This window comes from Pelodiscus sinensis, chromosome 26, assembly GCF_052426305.1.
Source record: "Pelodiscus sinensis isolate ZL-2025 chromosome 26, ASM5242630v1, whole genome shotgun sequence".
Lineage (NCBI taxonomy): Eukaryota > Metazoa > Chordata > Testudines > Trionychidae > Pelodiscus > Pelodiscus sinensis.
Window position 1 is genome coordinate 14,043,173 of NC_143077.1, and position 22,236 is coordinate 14,065,408.

A 22,236-nucleotide genomic window follows, 5' to 3' on the forward strand; every position below is an offset into this window, starting at 1 on the left:
CTGCTTTCCTGCAAAAAACTGAAAGCACTTCTGTAATTTTTCATTATTTCCTTCTGGGAGCTTTGGGCAGCTCAATTGTCTTGCCTTGAGGAAAATCTCTAGACTTCAGAAATCGATGATTTAATGGAGTGTCCTGAAGCGTGGCTAGCTGCAGAATCCCCGTCTAAACTTGCTACCAAATACTGAGGAGATAAACATCAGTTCACAGGCTATTCTAACAGGATTCAATTCAAATTCCAGCATGAGGCCTATGCAGCAGCCAAACCCTCAGAATACAGAGTGGCTGGCGAGTCACCTGGTATAAAAGAGCAGTTTGGCTTGGCTTCCCAAGCATCTTTCGCACCATACTGTGTGTGGCTAGACCATGGGCTGTGAAAAGACTGCTCTGTGTGTAGATGGAATAGAGGCTGAGGAGATGTGGGCTCAAGTCCTGCTTCAAACTGAGCCTTTTTTAAGTAAGTCACTTTATCATTCAGGGCCCAGTTCTCTCAGCCTTTGTCTTGCCTTGATCAGTAGGAGACAGTCCCTGGTCCTAGCTATGAGTGTATGCAGCACCTACCACAATGCAGCTCTGAGATCTCTTGGAGTCCCTAAGTGTAAAACCAAAGACCTGGGCTGGAGAAGAGAAGTGAGATGGAACTTTTAGAGATTTCTTCAGGGCAGTTTCTCGTATTTCCCTACACATCCACACGCTTCACCATCCGGAACGTGGCAGGAAAAAGAGGCTGGGTTTTGGGTGTGAAGCCCGCCCTCTGCGAGATGCTTTGGCCAAGTCCCATGCAACTGGCTGTAGTTAGACAGAAAAGCACCAAGATGGGCACAAGCGGCTCCTGTTCAGACTCACCGAAGTGCCGTTCACCTTGACCGCAGAGAACGAGTGGAGTGAGGCAGGCAATGAAATGCTCCCTAGAAGTGAGCTGTGAATTGTTGTCTCATACTCACATCAGCTCTCCTCCAACCCCCTCTCACACTCTCTAGGTCTACGTCTACATTGTGGGCTTCTTGCGCAAGAACTTTTTGTGGAAGAAATCTTCTGCCGAAAGTTCTTGCGCAAGAGTGCATCCACGTTGCCGTGTGGGTCTCAGTCCCAGGCTGCAGGGCCTGGAGCAAGGCCTCAGGGCTGTGGGGAGGCCAGATTAGGCAAAGGCAGCAGGCCCACTCCCTTGCCAATGCTGAGTGGCCATTCCAGCCTGCAGTGCAGTGGGTCACTGAAGCAAGGTTGGTAGAGGGGAATTGGGGGGGTTCTCTGGGAGGGGAGGACCGCAGAGTGCAGAGACAGGACTACTGATAAAACATGTCCCTCCCACCCCCCAGAAGGAGGCTGAGACACACTGGAGTGGGCACTGCCAGAGGGCAGTATCCTGAAGGGGACCCTGTGGTTCGAGAGTGATGTGAGGACACGGAAGGACACTCGCCAGAGGGCGGTGCCCTGCTTCCAAGCTAATTCCCAGCGCTACTGGCAAGAGGCACCGTGGTGGTGAGTGTCTGCCCTGTGTAAGAGAAATTATGTGACCAGAAACTGGCAACCCTGCATGTGGATAACAGTAAACATAAGGTCTCGTGGGCTGCATAAAGAACTCCGATGGGCCACATGCAGCCCACGGGCCTCATGTTGCCCACCAGTGACTCAGAACCACGAGTCAGGGGTTCAGGAAGTCAATCTGGGGAGTAGGAGACACAGTCCAGAGCAGGGTGGCTCCCAGCTGTTTAGACAGATTCCTGTGGCTGGATTAAGCAGGACCAGCCGGCCATGGGGCTGCTCAGGTCTCTGCCAATAGGACCTGAGAGACAGAGCATCAAACTGAGGCTGAGTATCATAGGTCCTGGGTCAGAATTGTCAGCAGGCTGCCAAGGGGAAGGTTGAGGCCTGGGCTGGGACCTGAGGGTTCACAGGAGGAGAGTTGTGCTGTGGTCCCGCACTCATCAGCCTTCTTAACTTCCCCTCTTGCAGTCTAATGCCACTGTGGGCCCAGGCACCCCTGGGAGTGTGGGGAGGCAGAAGCGGGAGAGGGAGGAGGAACGGTAGCTGGGAGGCAGCAGGGGCTGGAGCAGCAGGAGGCAGCAAGCCCTGCCCCAGAGTTGATGACCACCTGGGGGGCATGGACCATTCTGCCCCCCAGGATGTGGTCCACGGCGTCAAAATAGGGTAGGGGTCTGGGTCTGCCCCTGGTTGGGAGCTGTCCCCTGTGGCCCTGGCATAGGCCTGCCGCAGCTCCTTTATTTTCATGCAAACCTGCTCCTGGGTTTGCATGTGGCCTTTTGTGGCCAGGCTGGCCTGTAGACAGTTGCATTCCTCCATTTAGTGCAGAGATCACAGGCATTGGAGGTGTCATGATTATGAGGGTTAGTCAGCAGCCTGGGGATTAAGGGGTTAACTATACCTAGCCAGGTGGAGTGACCAGTAAGAATGTAGGTGGGACTTTTCAAACTGGGACAAAGGAATTTGGGTTTTTTTCTTTTCTCCCTTTTTTTGTCTCTCTGAGAGTTCTCTGCAGCTACAGAGAGGGACAAGCATGTCTCTCTCTCTCCAAGACACCATTCTTAATTTTCTGTAAGTAGGGTAAAGTTTAGGCAGTTTCGTTAGATTTTATTGTTTTAAGAATTGGGTATGGGATCTGAGATCTGGCACTGTGTAAAAGATGTTTTGGCTTTTCTTTGTAACTAAGTTCTAGGCCCATGGAGTTTCTCCATGAGTATATTTTGTTACCTTCCTCTCTAGTCATTATACTTGCAACCTGAATATTGTTGTAATAATAAAAGTTCTTTCTTTTCTTTTATTAACCTGGCAGTGGTTAATGGCGTGCCCTGATTTTTGTTTTGGGGGGAAGATTTCCCAAATGATCTTTCCCCTGGTTTCTTTAGCAACATTTGGGTGGTGGCAGCGGAAGTTTTATTCCCAAGATCTAGGTTTTTAAGATCTTGGGGGAAGTTTTATACCAAAGCCTGGTAGATAAGGCTTTGGGGTACACTTGCTGGCCCCCACTTCTGCATTTATCATGCCAGAGTGGGGAAGGAGCCATGACAGAGGCATCCCCCCAAATCTGAATTAGGTCCCTGATCTCTGCACTGGACCAGGCAGGTGCCCGCCTTTTCCAGCCCCTGGCAGGCTCCTGGGAGCTGGCAGACTGGTCCTGGGGAGCGGTGGAGGGCTGGCTGGCACTGGCTGCCTGGCTCGTGCTGGGGCCACTGGGTCAGGTGCAGTGACTGCTGGCTCTGGGCTGGCAGGCTTGGAGCTGGCACAGGCACTATGGCCAGAGTCTACCTCTTTAAGGGCTCTGGGGTGGGGGGGAGGGAGAGAAGTTTTCTTGGTTGTGCCCAGAGTGGCCACCAGGGCACCTGGGAAGGGCTGGAGGCCCCCTATTTCAAAATAAGCATCTACACAGCGCTTATTTCAAAATAGCAATTTCAAAATCAGCGCTATTCCTTGTGGAATGAGGTTTTCGATTTAATTTTGAAATAGCGGTTTGGCTGTGAAGACGCTGGTAAAGTTATTTCGAAATAACAACCATTATTTCGAAATAACTTTGCTGTGTAGACATACCCTTAGGGATACTTAGCTGTAGCTGTTGCTCAACAGGGATCTTAGGGAGAATTGACCGTCAGAACTGTAAGTGATATAATGTTATACCAAAGCAGCATTTTATAATCTATGACTATTATGCAATACAATTATGCTGGAATAAAGCCACTCTTATTGTATCTGTTCTGGATTGGTTCTGATACCACGCTCATCGCCATAGTATCTGAACTTCTTCCAGCAGTGCACTAAGCAATGTGACTCCACATCTGTCCCATACGATCTGGTATCCTCATCCAGCGGGGGAGAGAAGCACGTGGAGTAGAATGTCTTCACGAGGAATTAAATCAGCATTGTTTTAGCTATAATGACACTGTGATGTAATTATATTGCTATAGTTCGGCTGGTCAATTTTCCCCATGTAGACCAAACAAGTACTTAGAATCTCTCCAGAGCACAGAATCCTGTGGCATCCAACTCTGTAATAGTTGCACCCGCATTTTGTCCTGCGATGGCATTAGTGACCCAACAGGTGTGGTATGGTGGGCTGTGATCATCCTAGCTTTGGAGAATAAGTGATTCTATTAGCTTCGGGATGGAGAAATACCCAATCATGCAGAACACCTCTCTGTGAACAAAGCCACAGTAATTATCACTGTGCCTTTTTAAATGATTCATCTTGAGTCGCGATCCCTCTCTCCAGGCTTTCTGAGAGCCTGCATACATTTCAAGCTCCTCTGGAGAGGGGGAGAGAGAGCGATTTCCTGAGCCATTGCCAGGGAATCTAGAGCTAACATATGCATATAAGTGTAATTATGAAGTCAGCCTTGACTTGAGATTCAGACAAAGAAACAGGCAGTTGTATAATTAATTGCATGTTTAAGAATAAAGACTATTACATTAGGGTTAATTAGCCGGTGGCTTAATTAAAAAACTAATTCAGAAATTGTCTGCAAAGGTAATTGATCTGTGCTATGACTATTATATGCAAAAAGATATCTAGAGCTGTGCATAAATAGAATTTTTCACTATATTAAATTTGCATCTACATGCACACCCATTTGCACTATTCAACCATGTTCTCTGTGTGCACTACAGTCAATGGTAGGTCACAATGCATCATTAAATCACCTACTCTGATCTGCATAAAATGTCACTCAGTTACCTTCGCTTTGAGTCCAATAACTTGTCTGAAGAGATGGTGAATCTACCTCTTCCCACGGTAGTCAGTCACCATCACTGTTAAAGAAGTATACCTGATTTTCTAAATTGAATTTATCTGGTTTATGTCAGCAGATTATTAAATTGTGTGTGTCTGTGTGGACATGTATGTGTATACGAGTGTGTGCATGTGTGCACAAAGAGGCTGAACTTTGGGTTTGTGAATGAAAACCAGGGATAATTGCTGCCTGGTAGGCTTGTGCATGTATTTTTCACATATGAAGCACATGTGCACCTTTTGCAAGCAGTATTTTGAGGTTATAACTAGCTCCTTAAAAAGAAGTTAACCTTTTAGAAATGGCTAAACAAACTAACAAGCAAACAAATGCTGTGAAATGTATGTCATAGATCTACTGTCAGATGTTAATCCTGCATCGGTAGAGAGCCAAAAATGACTTTTCTTCAACATCAGCTACTTTACACACACAGTCTAGGTCAAAAGAGCAGTATGGAAGTTGCAAAGTCAAGTACGCAAATGTCAGGAAATGCCAGAATCCATCTTGCCCCTGCAGCCTTAATCAGGTGGTCTTGGGTGTGCACATCCACAGTTGCCTGATTTCCCCATCTGCAAAATGGTATCACTGGTACTTGACTGCACCACAGGGTTGGGTTGGGAGGGTTCATCATTGTTGAAAAAGTGCTTTAAGCTCCTTGGTATGGAAGAGGCATGATAAGAACATAGTAACAGCCATAGGGTATATCTACACTACCACCCTAGTTCGAACTTGGGTGGTAATGTAGGCAACCGGAGTTGCAAATGAAGCCCGGGATTTGAATTTCCTGGGCTTCATTTGCATAAAGCCGGGCGCCACCATTTTTAAATGTCCGCTAGTGCAGACTCCGTGCCGCGCGGCTACACCCGGCACAGACTAGGTAATTTGGACTAGGCTTCCTAGTTACTCCAAAAAAGGTTCCCCACGCCTGCCATAAATAAAGAAAACATTGAAACCTTTTGTGTTGAACATCAATATTTTACTTTATTTCAAATGAAGTTTGATAAACATGAGAAAATTGAAGCGCTTAGTCTATTTGTTAAATTTAACCATTCTCCCTCGCTGCAGCACCAGCAAAATGGCTTGTGCGTAATTATGTAATTAACAGTGAGTTTCCATTAACAACTGGTGGTCCACAGAAAGGGTTGCATTGACCCAGGTGCGCCACGGGCCAAAAAGTTTAAGGATCTCTTCTCTAGCTCCATATCGTGTCTTCTGATAGTGGCTAATGCCGGGTGCCCCAGAGGGAATGAACAGACCAGGGAATCAAGTGATCTCTCCCGGTCACCCATTCTCAGCCTCTGACAAACAGACTAGGGACACAACCTCTTCCCATCCTGGCTAATAGCCATTGATGGACCTAACCTCCACAAATTTATCCAGTTCTTTTTTGAACCCTGTTATAGTTCTGGCCTTCACAACATCCTCTGGCAGGGAGTTCCACAGGTTGACTTTCCGTTGTGTGAAGAAATACTTCCTTTTGTTTGTTTTAAACCTGCTGCTTATTCATTTCATTTGGCGACCCTTTGTTCTTGTTTTATAAGAAAGATTAAACAACACTTCCTTATGTATTGCTCCACAGTAGTGATGGTTTTATAGATCTCTATTGTATCACCACTTAGCTGTCTCTTTTCCAAGCTGAAAAGTCCCAATCTCATTAACCCCTCCTCACACGGAAGCTTTTCCAACCCCCTAATCATTTTTGTTGCCCTTTTTGTAAACCTTTTCCTATATGAATATATCTTTTTTTTTTTTTTTTTTTTTTTTTTTTGAGATGGGGTGACCATGGCTGCCTGCAGTAAGCAAGAGGTGGGCGTACCATGGATTTATACTGAGGCAATATGATATTTTTCTCTCCTCCTGTAGATTCCTTTTTTAATGAGTCCCAGCATTCTGTTTGCTTTTTGGATGGCTGCTGCACATTGAGTGGGTGTTTTCAGAGAACTAGCCACAGTGACTCCAAGATTTCACTCCTGAGAGGTAATTCAAATTCTATCATTTTATACATATAATTGGGATTAGGTTTTCCAACGTGCATTATTTTGCATTTATCAACACTGAATTTCATCTGCCATTTTGTTGCCCACTCACCGGCTGTGTCTAGACTGGCCGGTTTTTCCAGAAAAATCATCCGCTTTACCGGAAAAAAATTTGCCAGCTGCCTACACTGGCCGCTTGAATTTCCACAAAAGCATTGACTTGCACTGATTTCTTACAGTAGGTTCTTGCGGAAATACTATACTGCTCCCGTTCAGGCAAAAGTCCCTTTTGCGCAAAGCTTGTGTAAAAGGGCCAGTGTAGACAGCTCAGATTTGTTTTCTGCAAAAAAGCCCCGATTGCGAAAATGGCAATCAGGGATTTTTTTGTGGAAAGCGCGTCTAGATTGGCATGGACGCTTTTCCGCAAAAAGTGCTTTTGCGGAAAAGCGTCCGCGCCAATCTACATGCTCTGTTCTGAAAATGCTTCTAACGGAAAACTTTTCCGTTAAAAGCATTTCCAGAAAATCATGCCAATCTAGATGCAGCCACCCAGTTTAGTGAGATCTGTTTGTAGCTCTTTGCAGTCTGCTTTGGACTTCCTTTGTAGTTTCCTTTGCAAATTTTGCCACTTCCCTGTTTACCCGTTTTTCCAGCACATTTGAGTACCAGCTGGCAGTAGAGGTGCAGCACGCCAGGATCCCCATGGGTTTCAGATGTAATTGCTGCGTCACTAAATAATGCTCCAAGTCTGCATGATATTAGAAACTCCACAGTGAGACAGACCCTCCTCAGCTGGTGAGGATGAACATGGCTCTGGTGGATATGGGCTGATTCACAGCAGCGGAGGCCCGGGTCTGACAGGCTATGGTGAATGGTTCTCTAATCCGGCTCAATGAGTGCAGCAGCAATGGGATGGATCCGGAGGACAGAGAAACAGTGCCATGATGGGACTGTTCACAGGCTGGGACTCACTGCCACAGCACCTCCTGCTGGTTTTCTTGGGAATCAGCTCTTCAGCCTTGGAGCACCTTCTGCTGGCCAGTTACCTGTCTTCTGCATTGGCTCAGGCCCCCTGTCCCTCTCAGCCCACAGTCCTCCCCCTCCTCCCCAGAGAAGCGCAATCCCCTGACACCCATCCTACCTCAGTGACCCACTGCCAGTCTTCATTTAGCCCCTTGCCTCCGGGGCAGGCTGCAGTCTGAAATGGCCACTCAGCATTGGCAAGGGGGACCTGCTGCCTTCTCCTGCCCTGGCTGTCTCCCTGCAGCACATGTACCCTCAGGCCTTGAGAGCAAGGCCTCAATCTAGGAGTTTGCCTGGCCAGAGCTTCCCAGCTCTGCCTGCCTTTCCCCAGTCCTGATCCATCTCAGGAAGCCTCTGCAGCATCCCTAGCAGCCAGGTCCCTCCTGCTGCTCAGCTGTGTGTGTTTTCCTCCCTCCAGGAGTCCTATTTAGACAGCCCCAGCTGAGCCCTAATTGGCTGCTGCTTGCCTCAGCTCCACACACCAGCCCTCTCCCAGGGTTGGATTTAACCCTTGGTAGGACCAGTGCAGGGCAGATGTCCTGTCACATGGACCAGTGGGTCCAACTAGATCAGTATCCAGGGCCCAATACCAGCTTCTTCAGAGGAGGAAGCAATCTGGCCTAGCAAAGTTTTTCCCTGTGCCCCATTATTTAGGGGTTGGCTTATGCACTGAACCATGAGGGATTTGTGTCTCTTCCAAACCCCTAGAATTATTTTTACGGGATTTTTCCTAACCCTCACTATTGCACCACTGAAGGTCAATGTTATCCAGAGCCACATCCAGCTCAGAACCCTACTAAGTTCTTGGCTTCTACTAAATCTCTCGGCCATGAGGGCCACTGACTGACGGGGTGTTCTGTGTGAAGATTTCTGCAGATTGGTTTAATATGTGCTGCCTCTCAGTGATGCTAAGCAGCCACCTCTGCAAACAGCCCCTCAGCCTTTGTTTCTTTGCAAGAAAGGACTTGGGCACTGACAGGCATTGCAACCCGAAATCTAGGTCCACGTTGTGGCTCACCCCGTGCTCTCTGTGCCTCGGTTCTCCCCTTTGTAAAATGAGGCTAGTCATCCTTCCCTACCCAGGGCCGCATTATGACTTTCGTGGGCCCTAGGCACTTTTGCCTTTCTGGCCCCCTTCCTCCATGAAAAAAAAATTAAACATTATTTTTGATATAACTTTAAATACTTCAACATTTTTTTTTTTTCTGTTTTAGGCAAAATTTAATAGATTTTCGTGGGCCCTAAAAGTTTCATTTTTTTTCTGATGTGAGAAAAAAATTAAAACATTTTCTTCCACCCCAAAAGTTCTCTTTTTTTCCTTCTGATTTTAAAAGAAATTAAAACATTTTCGTGGGCCCCAAAAAGTATCGTGGGCCCTAGGCACGGTGCTACTGTGCCTAATGGATAAGTCGGCCCTGTCCCTACCTCCCAGGGGTGCTGTGCATGTAAAGCCACCACAGGCTCAGATACTAGGATAATGGGAGGAGAGATCAACAGACACCACTCTCGGTTTGGTATAATGCAGCTGCCTGAATTTGCCTCCCCCCCCCCCCCCCGTGCCCTCAGGCCCAGCGACTCCTGTCTGAAGTTTCTGAAGTCTTTTTTTCTTCCAGCGTAGTGTCAGATCATTTCCCCATGCAGCCCCCTGCCCCCCTCCGATTCAATCAGCTAATGTGCTCAGCTGAGCTGGAAGGCTTCCATCAGTGGCTGCTGATTTTTCAAATGAGGCCTTTTAATTCGGTGCTTAAATTTGCCCTCTGGCAGCAGCAGATTGTCTGCCATTTGGACACAACTCTAATGCAGAGCTCAGCTTTCCCCCAGTCACCAGCCCCTCGGGTCGCCTACCCAACTGTTTCCTGGGGTGACCGAGAGCCCTATTGATTAACAAGGGGCAGAGACCTTTCCTGTTCCCGAGTCAGACACAGCACAGGCCTTCTGCTTGGTGCTCCGGGGTGTCTTGCCTCACGGCCAGTAGGCATTGTACAGCCAAAACACTGGCTAGCCCCCAACTTGGAGCCCATGCAGGGCTGCCACGGGACCACGGGAGAGATGTGACACCACCATGGCTTTGGAACCCTCTCAAACGCCGGGCGGAGTGGTGTGGATTCTGAGAGCCCAAGGAGCCTGTCAGCGAGATATGCAAACTCCGCTCCCAAACTCCTTGTCAGAGCCCCGGCTCCTCCCCCCCACCTGCCCAAACTCCCTCTCGGAGCCTTAGGCAGGAGGTGGAGTGGGGGGAGAGTTTGAGTGGGGGAGGGGTGCCCTCTTTGGGCATTCTCTGGGCACCACCAAAACTTCTGCAAACCTGCCGCTCCGGCGAGTGATCCACCAGTTGTCATCCAGCCTGAGCTTGGAGTAGTCAGAGGGTTAGGGACCCCGCGAGCATGGGGTGGTGCGCCTGCCCATCTTGGCTAAGCCACTGGTGGGCCTCTCCTCCAAGAATGTTATAGTTGTGCTGGCAAGGCCTGTAGTGTAAACGTAGCCTGACTCCTCCATGGTTTGAAGCATGAACCTGCCATGGAGTGGGGGAGGGCGTTCTGTTATTTATCTTCCTAACCGCTGTGACCCTGGGTCTGACAGGGGTTAGCTGGAGCATTTCAGCAGCCTTTGGCAATGGAGGTGCCTCTCGCAGAGGGATGACATCTGCCCAGAGGGCAACGTTTCAGTTTGAGAGGAAGGCACAAGCCAAAGGCAAAAGATCAAAATGTTTTTGTGGCACTGCGGGCGGTGGCGTGAAAATACAGCCCCTCTGAGACTCAGCCGTCAAAGCGCCAATGGACTGGCTTGGGACGCCGGCGCATGAGGACACGTGCATGCCATTCCTCTCACCAGCTGCTCCATTTCATTCTGCTCCACTGACCATTTTTTCAGCGAGGCTTTTGGATCCCAGTGGGGAAACGCAGAGCAGGGGGCTAGACTGGCGGTGCCTCCGGGAATTACTAATGTCATGACTGAGGCGGGAGCCGGTATGTGCTGGAATGAGTGTGTGCAGTGAAAGGATGCAACAGACAGACAGCTCCCAGGCGGCTCCCTGTGTGGGCTTCCTCTGCACCAGCCATATGTCGAACTGAAGGCTGCAAAGTTCAGCATTTCAGCACAGCTCCCTGGGTCCTGGGAAGCCAGACTTAGGCTTTGGAGAGGACGGCTGTTCTTCTCCATATTCAACAAGGAGCAAGCCTTGCTGCTGCCACATGCGCCTCCCCGGCCCTCTGCATCCTCCCCCTCAAACGCCACGAGGAAAATGGCTCCAGACACACTTCCTTGCCCAGCAGGTAGGACCAAATGCTGCTGTTACTCAAGTGTAAATGCCGAGTAAATCCCCTGAGAATGAAGGAAGCGATTCTAGACTGACACTGCTTTAACCAAGCACAACACTTAAACTCTGCATCTGACGTCTGCTTGGTGAAGGCTGCGAGGGGAGTTGTCAGGCTTCTTGATTCTGTGCTGGCCTCCCAGGTCAGCCAGAGCAGCCATGGCACTGCTCTAGTTTATCTCCCAGGCCAGATATTGATTTAAGTTTGTTTATTTTAACCACAGTCGCTAAACTCACAGCTGTGTGTGCCACCTAGTAAATTTCACAAGGGGTTTTATGAAGTGTGAGAGAGTCTGGGCGGGGAGGGGAACAGACACTGGATGGTGATGAATGTGTTTCAGTGGAGATCAGTTTGATCCTATCCCGTTCTCTGGTCACTGTGAGGCGCTGTGGCTTTCAAGCGTGGCCAAAATATTTCATTTTCACGGCTTACACCCGGACCCGGCAAAGAGCAAGTTTGCTCTAGTTTTAAAATGCTTTTTGCACTACTGGAGGAAGCTAAAATGCCTAATGCCCTCTGTCTCCCCCTTCATCAATCTCCGTACTCCCTCTGCCTCCCTGTGCCTGTCATTGAGGATGACAGCTCTGGGAATTGCACAAACTACCCTCATGCAAATCTGAGGAAGTGGGTCTGGCCCATGAAAGCTCATCACCTAAAAATCATCTTGTTAGTCTTTAAAGTGCTGCATAGTCCTGTCTTTTGTTTCAGCTAGACCAGACTAACACAGCGACATCTCTATTGCAAATCAGAGTGTGATGTCAGTCTTCACTGGGCTGAGGCTGGCCAGGTGTGGAGAGTTGCTGTGGGTTGCTGTCCAGAGCTACAACAGTTAGTGCGGAAGAGGAGTTCTGGAAGGGGGTGTAAAAACCTCATGATTCAGGACTTGGAAAACAATCTCAAACTACTAGGCTGTGTCTAGACTGGCATGATTTTGTGCAAATACTTTTAACAAACGTTTTTCCATTAAAAGTGTTTGCGCAGGAGAGCGTCTATACTGGCATGTGCCTTGGTGCAAAAGATTTGCTTTTGCGCAAAAGCATCCATGCCCAGTGTAGATGCTCTCTTGCTCAAGAAAGCTCCGATGGCCATTTTAGCCATCGTGCTTTCTTGCGCAAGAAATTAACTTGTCTGTCTACACTGGGCCTCTTGCACAAGAATACTTGCACAAGAGGGCTTATCCCTGAGTGGGAGCATTGGAGTATTTGTGCAAGAAACACTGATTATGTACATTACAAAGTCAGTGTTCTTGCGCAAATACTTGTGGCCAGTCTAGACAGGCGGCAAGATTTTGCGCAAAAGCAGTTGCTTTTGCGCAAAATCTTGCCAGTCTAGACGCAGCCCTAAGGTTTAGGATGAACTTTTTAAGGGGGGCAAATTACCCCATATCAGGGGGTTCTTACAGCTTCCTCTGAAGCAGCTGGACCCAGACTAATGTCAGAGACAGCAGACTGGAGTAGCTGGACCTGGGTCAGATGTTGTCTGGCAGTGCCTATATTCCTAGTGGGGCAAAGTGCCAGCCTAGCCACCTGGCCTAGCGGAGTCCTGTTCAGTTCTCCACACATGCTGGTGTGGCCTGGGTGGCCTCAGTGCAAGTGCTCTTTGAACTGAGTCTCTGCAGCTCATTCGCTCCCGTTAGCCAGCCAATCAGCACCATGTGACCATTTCCCTGCTGTTGATACTTGCCTACTTGCTATTAGATGGTGACTCAAATTCCATCTGCTTCCAGTGAGCCACATTCAAACTATCTAGAATAGATCCTATTATCAATCCTGAGCCCGCATCCTGTGTGTGGAATTTACCTGCAGCATCACTGGAGGAATTCTGGCAGGCTCCAATTCTCCTTGTCCAGTACAGCAAGCTTCTGTCCTGTACAGAATCACCAAATGTCCAACAGCAGCCTGCAAAATTCAGCATTTCACCCCAGCTCCAGATCCCGTTCTTCCCTAAGCCTTTAGCTGCTGTTTTGGAATAACACCTTATCTATTCACTCTGGCTACGTCTACACTGGCATGATTTTCCGAAAATGCTTTTAACGGAAAAGTTTTCCGTTAAAAGCATTTTCGGAAAAGCATGTCTAGATTGGCAGGATGCTTTTCCGCAAAAGCACTTTTTGCAGAAAAGCGTCCATGGCCAATCTAGACGCGGTTTTCCGCAAAAAAGCCCCGATTGCCATTTTCGTGATCAGGGCTTTTTTGCAGAAAACAGTACTATGCTGTCTACACTGGCCCTTTTGTGCAAAAGTCTTTCGGAAAAAGACTTTTGCCCGAACGGGAGCAGCATAGTATTTCCGGAAAAGCACTGATGATTTTACAGGAGATCGTCAGTGCTTTTCCAGAAATTCAAGTGGCCAGTGTAGACAGCTGGCAAGTTTTTCCGCAAAATCAAATGATTTTGCAGAAAAACTTGCCAGTCTAGACACAGCCTCTGTGAATAAGATGATCAATCAGTCATGACAGAAGTGTATGGAGATCTCAACCCTCCCTCTCGCTAATCTCATCACCTGGCGCTCTGCATTGTTTCAGAGAAGAACAACAGTAGTTATATGATGAAACACCAGAAGTAATAAATACTTAAATTCTGAAGACTTATTAACCAGACAGAGAAAAGAGCAGGCTGACATGGACGATTGTGTTGGTTTTCACTAAATTCTCATTTGCATTTAAATTGCAAATTAAATTGTACCAGAGTTAAACTGGGCTATTAAAATAAAACTGCATCATAAGGACAGGCAGTTGCATATCACGTTTGCAAAGGGACTTTTTGTATCAGCAATTCGGGGCAAACACTAGTGACAATACACTTGCAGAGGAAAAGGCTCAGTGGGAAGTCATCTGTATTGGGAAGTGTATGTGTGGGCCTGCAGCAGAGGGTGGCTGTTGTAGTTGTGGGAGTAGCTATATGTGGTGTATTGAAGACCGTGTTGGAATTGCAAACTATCATTTTATGATGGGGGGGGGAAGGGGCGGCTTCCTAGTCATGCTCGCAAACTAAGGAGCACTATAGGAAAGTGAATGATTAGAGCTAGTCTAGAAAAAGAGCCTTCCTGGAGCCAGGTGGGGTGAGCCATTCCTGGCTGCCTTAGGGAGCCGCCTGTTTTTTCTCTTCTTGCCTGTGGTCATTCTGAAGAAATAAGTAATGTTGCTTTGCAGTCTTTCAGCAACAGGATTTGTTACGTTTTTATCCAATTCTGAGTGTGCTCTGGGAACACAGGACTTTTCATAAGAGCCATTCTAGTAGTTCAGGGCAGCGATACAGTATATTCAGGATTCACTGGTGTGGCGTCCTGACAGGTCTCTTGCTCTGTTAGTGATGATAAACGTTCGGCTGCCTGTGTTTTCATATGTCTCCTCAGTATATCGTGCCAACTCAGTGCAGGTAGCTAGCATAATAGACTTCACAAGAGCCCCCACAGACTCAGATAAGATACAAAGGCACCCGAGTCAGGTTTATTGTCGGAGTACATTAATAGGTACCAGACGGCCTCTGAGCCCCTATGTATTTGTACCTGGGACAATGGGTGGCTCAATCGACAGTATGGATTTCACTATCGCCCCCTACGCTGGCCAAAGAGTTAAGTTGAGGCACCCCAACATTTATAGACAGAAATGAACAATCTATGATACCCACGGTAAGTATCATCTCATGCATTAATGACACGTTTGGTACCTCCCTTGGTACTTTCCTCCAAAGCATTCACACTACCCATTGCTGTGCTTTCACTCTTGTTGTTTCAAACTATTTTATCATGTTCTCAGCTGGGTATCCCTGCCTATCCCGGTTGCCTGTACTTACATACTTCACGTGCTTTTATCAGTGCTAGCAGTTCTAGTGCCGAGACACACTGACTTGCAGGCAAACATTTGCTTCTGACACGGCCAGTCTATTACTCTTGTTTACTTTGGTTCAAGCACCAGATACATACTTCACACTCTTTCTTTCTCCTACAGCCATGACTTTAAGCAGAGTTGTTGACTCAGGTCCCACGACTTGAACTCGAGTCCAACTTAAGTTGCCTAGGTGACTCGACTTTGTTGTGAGAATCACAGGTCCGATGATGAATACCCAAGGGAGGAAGGACAGAACCAGGTGGACAGTTTTATCAAATAAAAATTATTTGACAGTGGTGAATTTATAGTATTTATTCTAAGATTTTTAATAGACCGTGTTAATAATGAATTTACAGTATTTATTATATTCTATGGTTTCTAGTAAAACGTGTCAGATATAAGGATGGGAATGGCAAGGGGAATAGTCTCTAATCTTAAAATATCCAGCTACAGTAATTAAATAACAGTGATAACTACAAACTTTTATGTACTACCCAAAAACAACTATAACACTAAGCTTATACAACAGGAAAAAATCAAATCATACATACCAACATACACAGCACACGGAACATTTCACAGATATCGGTTTGGTTGCGAAGGCCTTGGTTATGCCCGAGAGTCGGGGGAGGTGGCTGGTCAGTTGATCAGGCCGGCAGCGCTTGGAGAAGGCACACGCACGGTGGTACGTGTGTTGCGAAGACCTCCTAGAGCGAACTGTGCCATGGGTATTTATCCCCAAATCTGCACATTGCTTTCCTGCGCTTGCATATTACCATATATGGCCCAATGGTCACCAAGTGGGGGTCTGTGTCCCAGGAGTAGGGCCGAAACTGTGCAGGTTTCATGCAACCAGGTAAGCCCCGCAGTTCTCATGCCAAGGTGACGGGTGGGAGAGTCTGAGGCTATTTTCCCCTTTTCACACCTTCCCTTTTTCTAAAGGAAATGGTATGCAAGAAGGGTGCGGCCGGTTTCTCTCAAGGAGTACTGCAGCCCACTATAGCAATAGCGGCCTGGCCAAACTTTTTTACTGGGGGGCAGTTTCTTTTCTCTAACAGACTTGAGACTCGACTCAGGTTCATTGTCTGTGACTTGAGACTTGCTAATTTTGTTAAATTGACTTGGTGAAAAAATTGTCCGAAAATACTGATATTGCTGGCTTGTACGAAAGTGACTTGACACTTTTTAAATTAAGACTTGACACTTGACTTGGGACTTGACTCGAACGTGACTCTAGGGACTCAAGACTCGACTTGAGACTTGAACTGTAGTGACTTGAGACTCGACTTGGACTTGACAATGGCAACTTGAAAACAACACTGACTTTAAGTGCTCTGCATGGACATTTTTCAAAAATCCTTAGATTGGCCAAAGAGCTGGGAGTCTTCCTCAAAATACCAAGGTCCTGAAGGACTTTCCACAGTGGGTGCTGAAAGTCACTCCTGAGTTTTGCCTACATCAGTGTAAATCAGGAGTAACTCCATGGAAGTCACTTGCATTTCTCTAGTGTCAGTGAAAGGAGAAGCAGGCCTGTGGGACATAAAACCAGTTCCTTCCAAATGGGAGGGTAAATAGCCCTAATGAAGGCCAGAGTCTAGTGCAAATTTCCTTTCATAGCTCTTCTGCTGTGTCTCAATCATGACCCACTACGCTTCCTGCTCTTTCGACCCCATTCAGACCTGCCAGTGTGTCTCATTCTAGACCCACAATAGTCCTACTGCTCCAGCCTTTAACCTCTCTTGTGTAGGGACTGTTGGCTGTGGAGGCGTGTTAGAGGGGTGGAAAATCGTCCTTGAGACAGATATTTTTGATGAAGAATCTTTTAATTTCAACCCGTAACCCAAAAGCTCCTTTAAATAACCCAGCACTTACACAACCAAAAGGCTTTTCCAAACGTTCTGTTTATACCACCCACCCAGGCATGTGGGAATGTTGTTGTCCTCACGGGAACCCCTTGTCCCCGCCCACCGTACAGACCCTGTACAAATGCAGACAGTAATTCTGAGACTTAGCCACAGCGGTGTTCAAGTTTCATCCATGTAATTTACAGGTCGCACTCTACTTCCCTCCCAGGTGAAGCAGAAGAGCCCAGTGTGAATACAGTTACACCGACAGGCTAGAGAAAGTCACAAAACACACAATCAGCCCTTCCTGCACATTCATGCCACTTGCATACTCGCACGCCACAATGCGTGTCTGGAGAATGTGTGTCACATTGCAGGAAATGTCTTGAGTACTGTAATAATTGCAGATTCGTGAGACCCAGGCAATTTTTAAAGGTGAAAGAGGAAAAACTCCAAAACCCAGCAGGCTTTTGCTGTACCAGCAGAGTGTTCTGGATAACACTTTAGTTTTTATTGCTTTCTCATTACTGAGAACAATTTCCCAGCAAAATTGAAAGTATAGTGTGCGGCGCCAATGGGGACCTGAGCAGGGAAGGGACAGGAACGGAAGAGGATTAATAGAGCAGAAATCTGACGAACGAGAGGCGAATGTTTCTCATTTCAGTGGCCATAACGGGGATTTGATTTCAGTTGCTTTGTGAAAAGCAATGGCTTGGGCAAAAATAAATATTGAGTAGGGCTGGAAGAAGCGATGGGAGCCAGACCCACGTAAAGGGGATGCAGGAATGGGAAAGGCACCCATTTCACCAATGCATATAAATGTCTCTTGACAGGCATCCTGAAAACCCTTCACAGTCTAGCCGTACCCTAAGGTGCTACAGGACTACTTGTTATTTTGGTATGGGTGTGGCTTCCGGGTCCCAGCACAGCCCCTAGCAAGAGAGCAGATATACAGCTCTATGGGTATGTCTACACTTGCACCCGAGTTCGAACTAGGGATGCAAATGTAGGCATTCGAAATGGTCAATAAAGCGGGGATTTAAATATCCCGCGCTTCATTAGCATGATCTTGCTGGCACGTTACTCCAATCAACAGCTGTTTCGAAAGTGAAAGTGCATGCCGGGACGCAGTCATTCAAACCAAACCTCTTTGTTCGAACTAAAAAATGAGAAGTAACGTTAGTTCGAACCAAGGGGTATGTCTACCCCAAGGGCAGAGCTATATGGCTATAGGGCACTTTTAGACCTGCCCCCATACTGCTGTAATTGAGTAGAAGTGTAGCAGAACAGCTCTTGTGCTTAGATAAGCTCTTTGGAAGCTCATGATCCCATATATTGTTCTTAGTCTCTAAGGCTGTGTCTAGACTACATGCCCCTGTCGTCAGAGGCATGTAGATTAACACATAGGCAAAGTCAAATGAAGCCGCAATTTAAATGATCGCGGCTTCATTTAAATTTACATGGCTGCCGCACTGAGCCGACAAACAGCTGATCAACTGTTTGTCCGCTCAGCGCGCTAGTCTGGACGCTCCCCTGCCGACATCAAAGCCCTTTGTCGGCAGCCCCGTTATTCCTCGTGGGATGACGTTTACCGGGGCTGCCGACTTTGCCAAAACAACAAATCTACATGGCTCCGTCGACGGAGCCATGTAGTTTAGACGTACCCTAAGATGCCCCAGCGCTACTGGTTGTCTTCAACTCTCAGTGCCTCCATTCTCACCCCTCTGTGACACTGGGACGATGGTGCGTCCCTACTTCGCAGGATGAAGGCCTGCACGGTGTCCAGACGCTTAGGTGATGGGTGCTTTATAAGCCTTCTCAGAACAAAATACCCCCTCCCCCAAGCTCCTGGCAGGTGCTTTCGGTCTGATTCCTTTGGGCTGGTGCAAATCAGGGTCAGCAGTGTTGAATTTCATGGAGTCACAGGCTCGTGAACCTGCTGTTGGAGAGGGAAATCAGGCCCTTTGGTGACAGCCCCAAAAGCTACGGCCCAGCAAGGGTGTCCCTCCTCCCTTTCCCAGTGCGAGAGAGATGGGAATTGGGAATCTGGGCTTCTGGGTGCTCAGCCACTGGTTCACCTCTGAGCAGGTCACTTCCCTCACTTCTGCCTCAGTTTCTCTATCTATGTAGGGGGTGGTAAAACCCACCTGGAAAGAGCTCGAAAGTCAAATGAACTGTTGTTTGCAGATTGCAAAGGCAGGGCCAGTATCTTTGTCCCTGTTTCACAGATGGGGAAACTGAGGCACCAAGCAGCTTAACTAAGGTCACTGAGCTGGGTCATGACACAGGCAGAGTGGAACCTAGGGCCCCTCACTCCCACTGGGCAATGCTCCCCCTGTTTAAGGATACAAGGAACACAGGATCAGGCTGCTCAAAAGCAGGTAGGTAATGGTGGCCGGTGCCCTGCACAGTATAGTGTCTTGGCATCTTCTCTCTTTGTTACACTGGGACCTGAGCCAGGAGACCAGCAGCATCCTTCTTTCTCTCCCAGCTGTGCTGCCAGAGGGTCTCTAGAGTACATCTAGACTACATGGCTCTGTCGACGGATTTGTTGTTTGGTAAAGGGAAATGAAGCCGTGATTTAAATAATCGCGGCTTCGTTTAAATTTACATGGCTGCTGCGCTGAGCCGACAAACAGCTGATCAACTGTTTGTCAGCTCAGCGCGCTAGTCTGGACACTCCCCTGCCGACATGAAAGCCCTTTATCGACCTCCCCGGTAAACCTCATCCTACGAGGCATAACGGGGAGGTCGATAAAGGGCTTTCAGGTCGGCGTGGGAGCGTCCAGACTAGCGCGCTGAGCCAACAAACAGCTGATCAGCTGTTTGTTGGCTCAGTGCAGCAGCCATGTAAATTTAAATGAAGCCGCGATTATTTAAATCGCGGCTTCATTTCCCTTTGCCTACAACCCTCATCTACATGACTCCATTGATGGAGCCATGTAGTTTAGACACAGCCTAGCAGAGGTAGTTGGGAGGGATGGGCAGAGCTTCAGATTGGTGGCTCAGAACTCAAACCCAGCATTTCATAGCACAGAGCCATGAATCACCCTACCATCCTCATGCCACGTCCTCTGGTGCGATGCACATAGGAGGCTGATGTTAGCCCTGCCGTTGCCAGGCCTGGTCCCCTCCCTGCAGGCCAGAGAGATCCAAGAGGAAGCATGTTCAAAGCAAAATTGGAAAAAAAAACGTATTTTTTTTAAACCTCCTCTGTTTTCTCTCCTCCAATTTGCACTTGTCTTGACTGAGCCATAGCCTGGGAGGAACAGAGCTGGGTATAAGTGGCTGCTACTAACCAAGAGCTATTATTCTTGTGCTTGAGAAAGTGCCTGGGGTGTACATGTGCCAGTGGGGACTGAGATGCGGGCTTGACACATCGGCATTGTTCACTAGAGACTGGAGTGTATCTCAGCCCAAGGCACACCGGGGCTGTGTCTACATTGGCATTCCTTCTGGAAAAGGGATGCTAATGTAGCACTTTGGAATAGGCAAATCCACGGGGGATTTAAATATCCCCCACGGTATTTGCATTAACTTGGCTGCCGCTTTTTTCCGGCTTGGAGATAAGCCGGAGAAAAGCGCCAGTCTAGACGTGATTCTCTGGAAAATAAAGCCTTTTCCGGAGAATCTCTTATTTGCGAAAGTAGGAATAAGAGATCCTCCGGAAAAGGCTTTATTTTCCGGAGAATCACATCTAGACTGGTGCTTTTCTCCTGCTTATCTCCAAGCCGGAAAAAAGCGGCAGCCATGTTAATGCAAATACCGCGGGGGATATTTAAATCCCCTGCGGATTTGCCTATTCCAAAGTCTACATTAGCATCCCTTTTCCGGAAAGGGGTGCCAATGTAGACACAGCCCACGAGTATGAGAAGGCAGTTTAACAAACTCCCTTTCAGAGCTGAGTGGCACACAGGGAATGTGCCTAGTGGTTAGAGTAGTGCGCTGGGACTTTGTTTGGAGTGTGTTCCTAACTCTGCCACAGTTTTTGCTTATCGGATAGTTGACTAGTCGATTAGTCACTTACATCCCTAGTATTGTGTCCAGTTCAGGGCACCACATTTCAAGAAAGATGTGGAGAAATTGGAGAAGATCCAGAAAAGAGCAACAACAATGATTAAAGGTCTAGCGAATATGAGATCTGAAGGAAGGCTGAAGGAATTGGTCTTGTGTAGTTTGGAAAAGAGAAGACTGAGAGGGGACATGATAGTGGTTTTCAGGTATCTAAAAGGGTGTCAAAGGGAGGAGGGAGAAAAATTGTTCTCTTTGGCCTCTGATGATAGGACGACAAGCAATGGGCTTAAACTGCATCAAGGGAGGTTTGGGTTGGACATTAGGAAAAACTTCCTGTCAGGGTGGTTAAACACTGGAATGAATTGCCTAGGGAGGTTGTGGAATCTCTATGACTGGAGTTATTTAAGAGCATGTTCGACAGAAATCTATCAGGGATGATCTAGATGGTGCTTGGTACTGCCGTGAGGGCAAGCAACTGGACTTGATGATCTCTCGAGATCCCTTCCAGTTCTAGTATTCTATGATTGTATGATTCAGCTCTGGGAGGATGCAATTCTAGGGCATAGCGCCCAGGAAACCAACCCCCAAAAGGTAATCAAACCCCCCAAATAAATGCGTCTCTGTGTAAGTTTTACACAAAGAAAGCTCATGAGGATGTTTGCCCTCTTTATCAATGAAAGAGAGAGATGCTCACTGATTGTTCCCCCAGGAAAATTATTTACGCTGGGCCTGATAATAAACCAAAGTGTTTTTATTAGGTACAAAGAGTAGGATTTAAGTGGTTGTAAGTGAAAACAGACAGATCAAAATAAGTTACCAAAAATGAAAAGAAAACGCAAAGCTAGTTCTAATGCAATACAAAATTTATTGCAAAGAGATTCTTACCCTAAAGAGCTGTTCCTGTTCTAGGCATAATCTTCAGTTCAAAGATGATCTTTCACTCTCGCCTGGATCCCCAACCCTCTTTTGGAGTGTGTCTCACTAACCAAAGACAAAGGGCTGGTAACTTCTCCTTGCTTAAATAGGCTTCTCCCCAGGGCAGGAATCTTTTGTTCTACATTCCTCCTTCCATGGAAAATTACTTGGGTCAGAAATTAAATCCCAGTACGAAGTGGTATGAACACATGTTTTACTAGTCCTTTGGACTTACAGGACTTGTTTACAAGTCATTAAATTGATCACCCGTTGTTTAGGCTTTGGGGAGGGGGGATCAGTAATGGCTTTCATTAGCACATTTAAAACTATAAACAGTCTCTAGTTTGTATTTCTAACTTTTCATACAAGAATGATACATGCACCAAAATAGGATATACACATCCAGCCGATTGCAACATTAAAATTCATAGGATACACGAGGTATTTTGTCCAAAGCAGCTCCGAGTTATGCATATTCATTTTTACAACCCAATATTCATAAAGCATGGGGGGAAGGAACCATTCCAATGGTCCCTGAGAAATTCCAGCAGCATTTAAAAGATGAATGAAATGAAATGAAATGACAGGT

General features: G+C 47.3%; 1 long non-coding RNA gene across 2 annotated transcripts in view; it reads left to right on the plus strand.

The window, feature by feature from the left end:
• Nucleotides 1-251: 251 nt before the first annotated feature.
• Nucleotides 252-22,236, plus strand: part of LOC106732413 (uncharacterized) — a 49,471-nt gene continuing 27,486 nt past the window's right edge. The window contains exons 1-3 of one of the 2 annotated variants that reach the window (XR_016347885.1): nucleotides 252-2,551; nucleotides 6,598-6,711; nucleotides 14,995-18,122. This is a non-coding gene — a long non-coding RNA (uncharacterized LOC106732413). Of the gene's footprint in view, nucleotides 2,552-6,597; nucleotides 6,712-14,994; nucleotides 18,123-22,236 lie in introns of those variants that run through there. The other variant, XR_016347886.1, reaches the window with a different exon arrangement.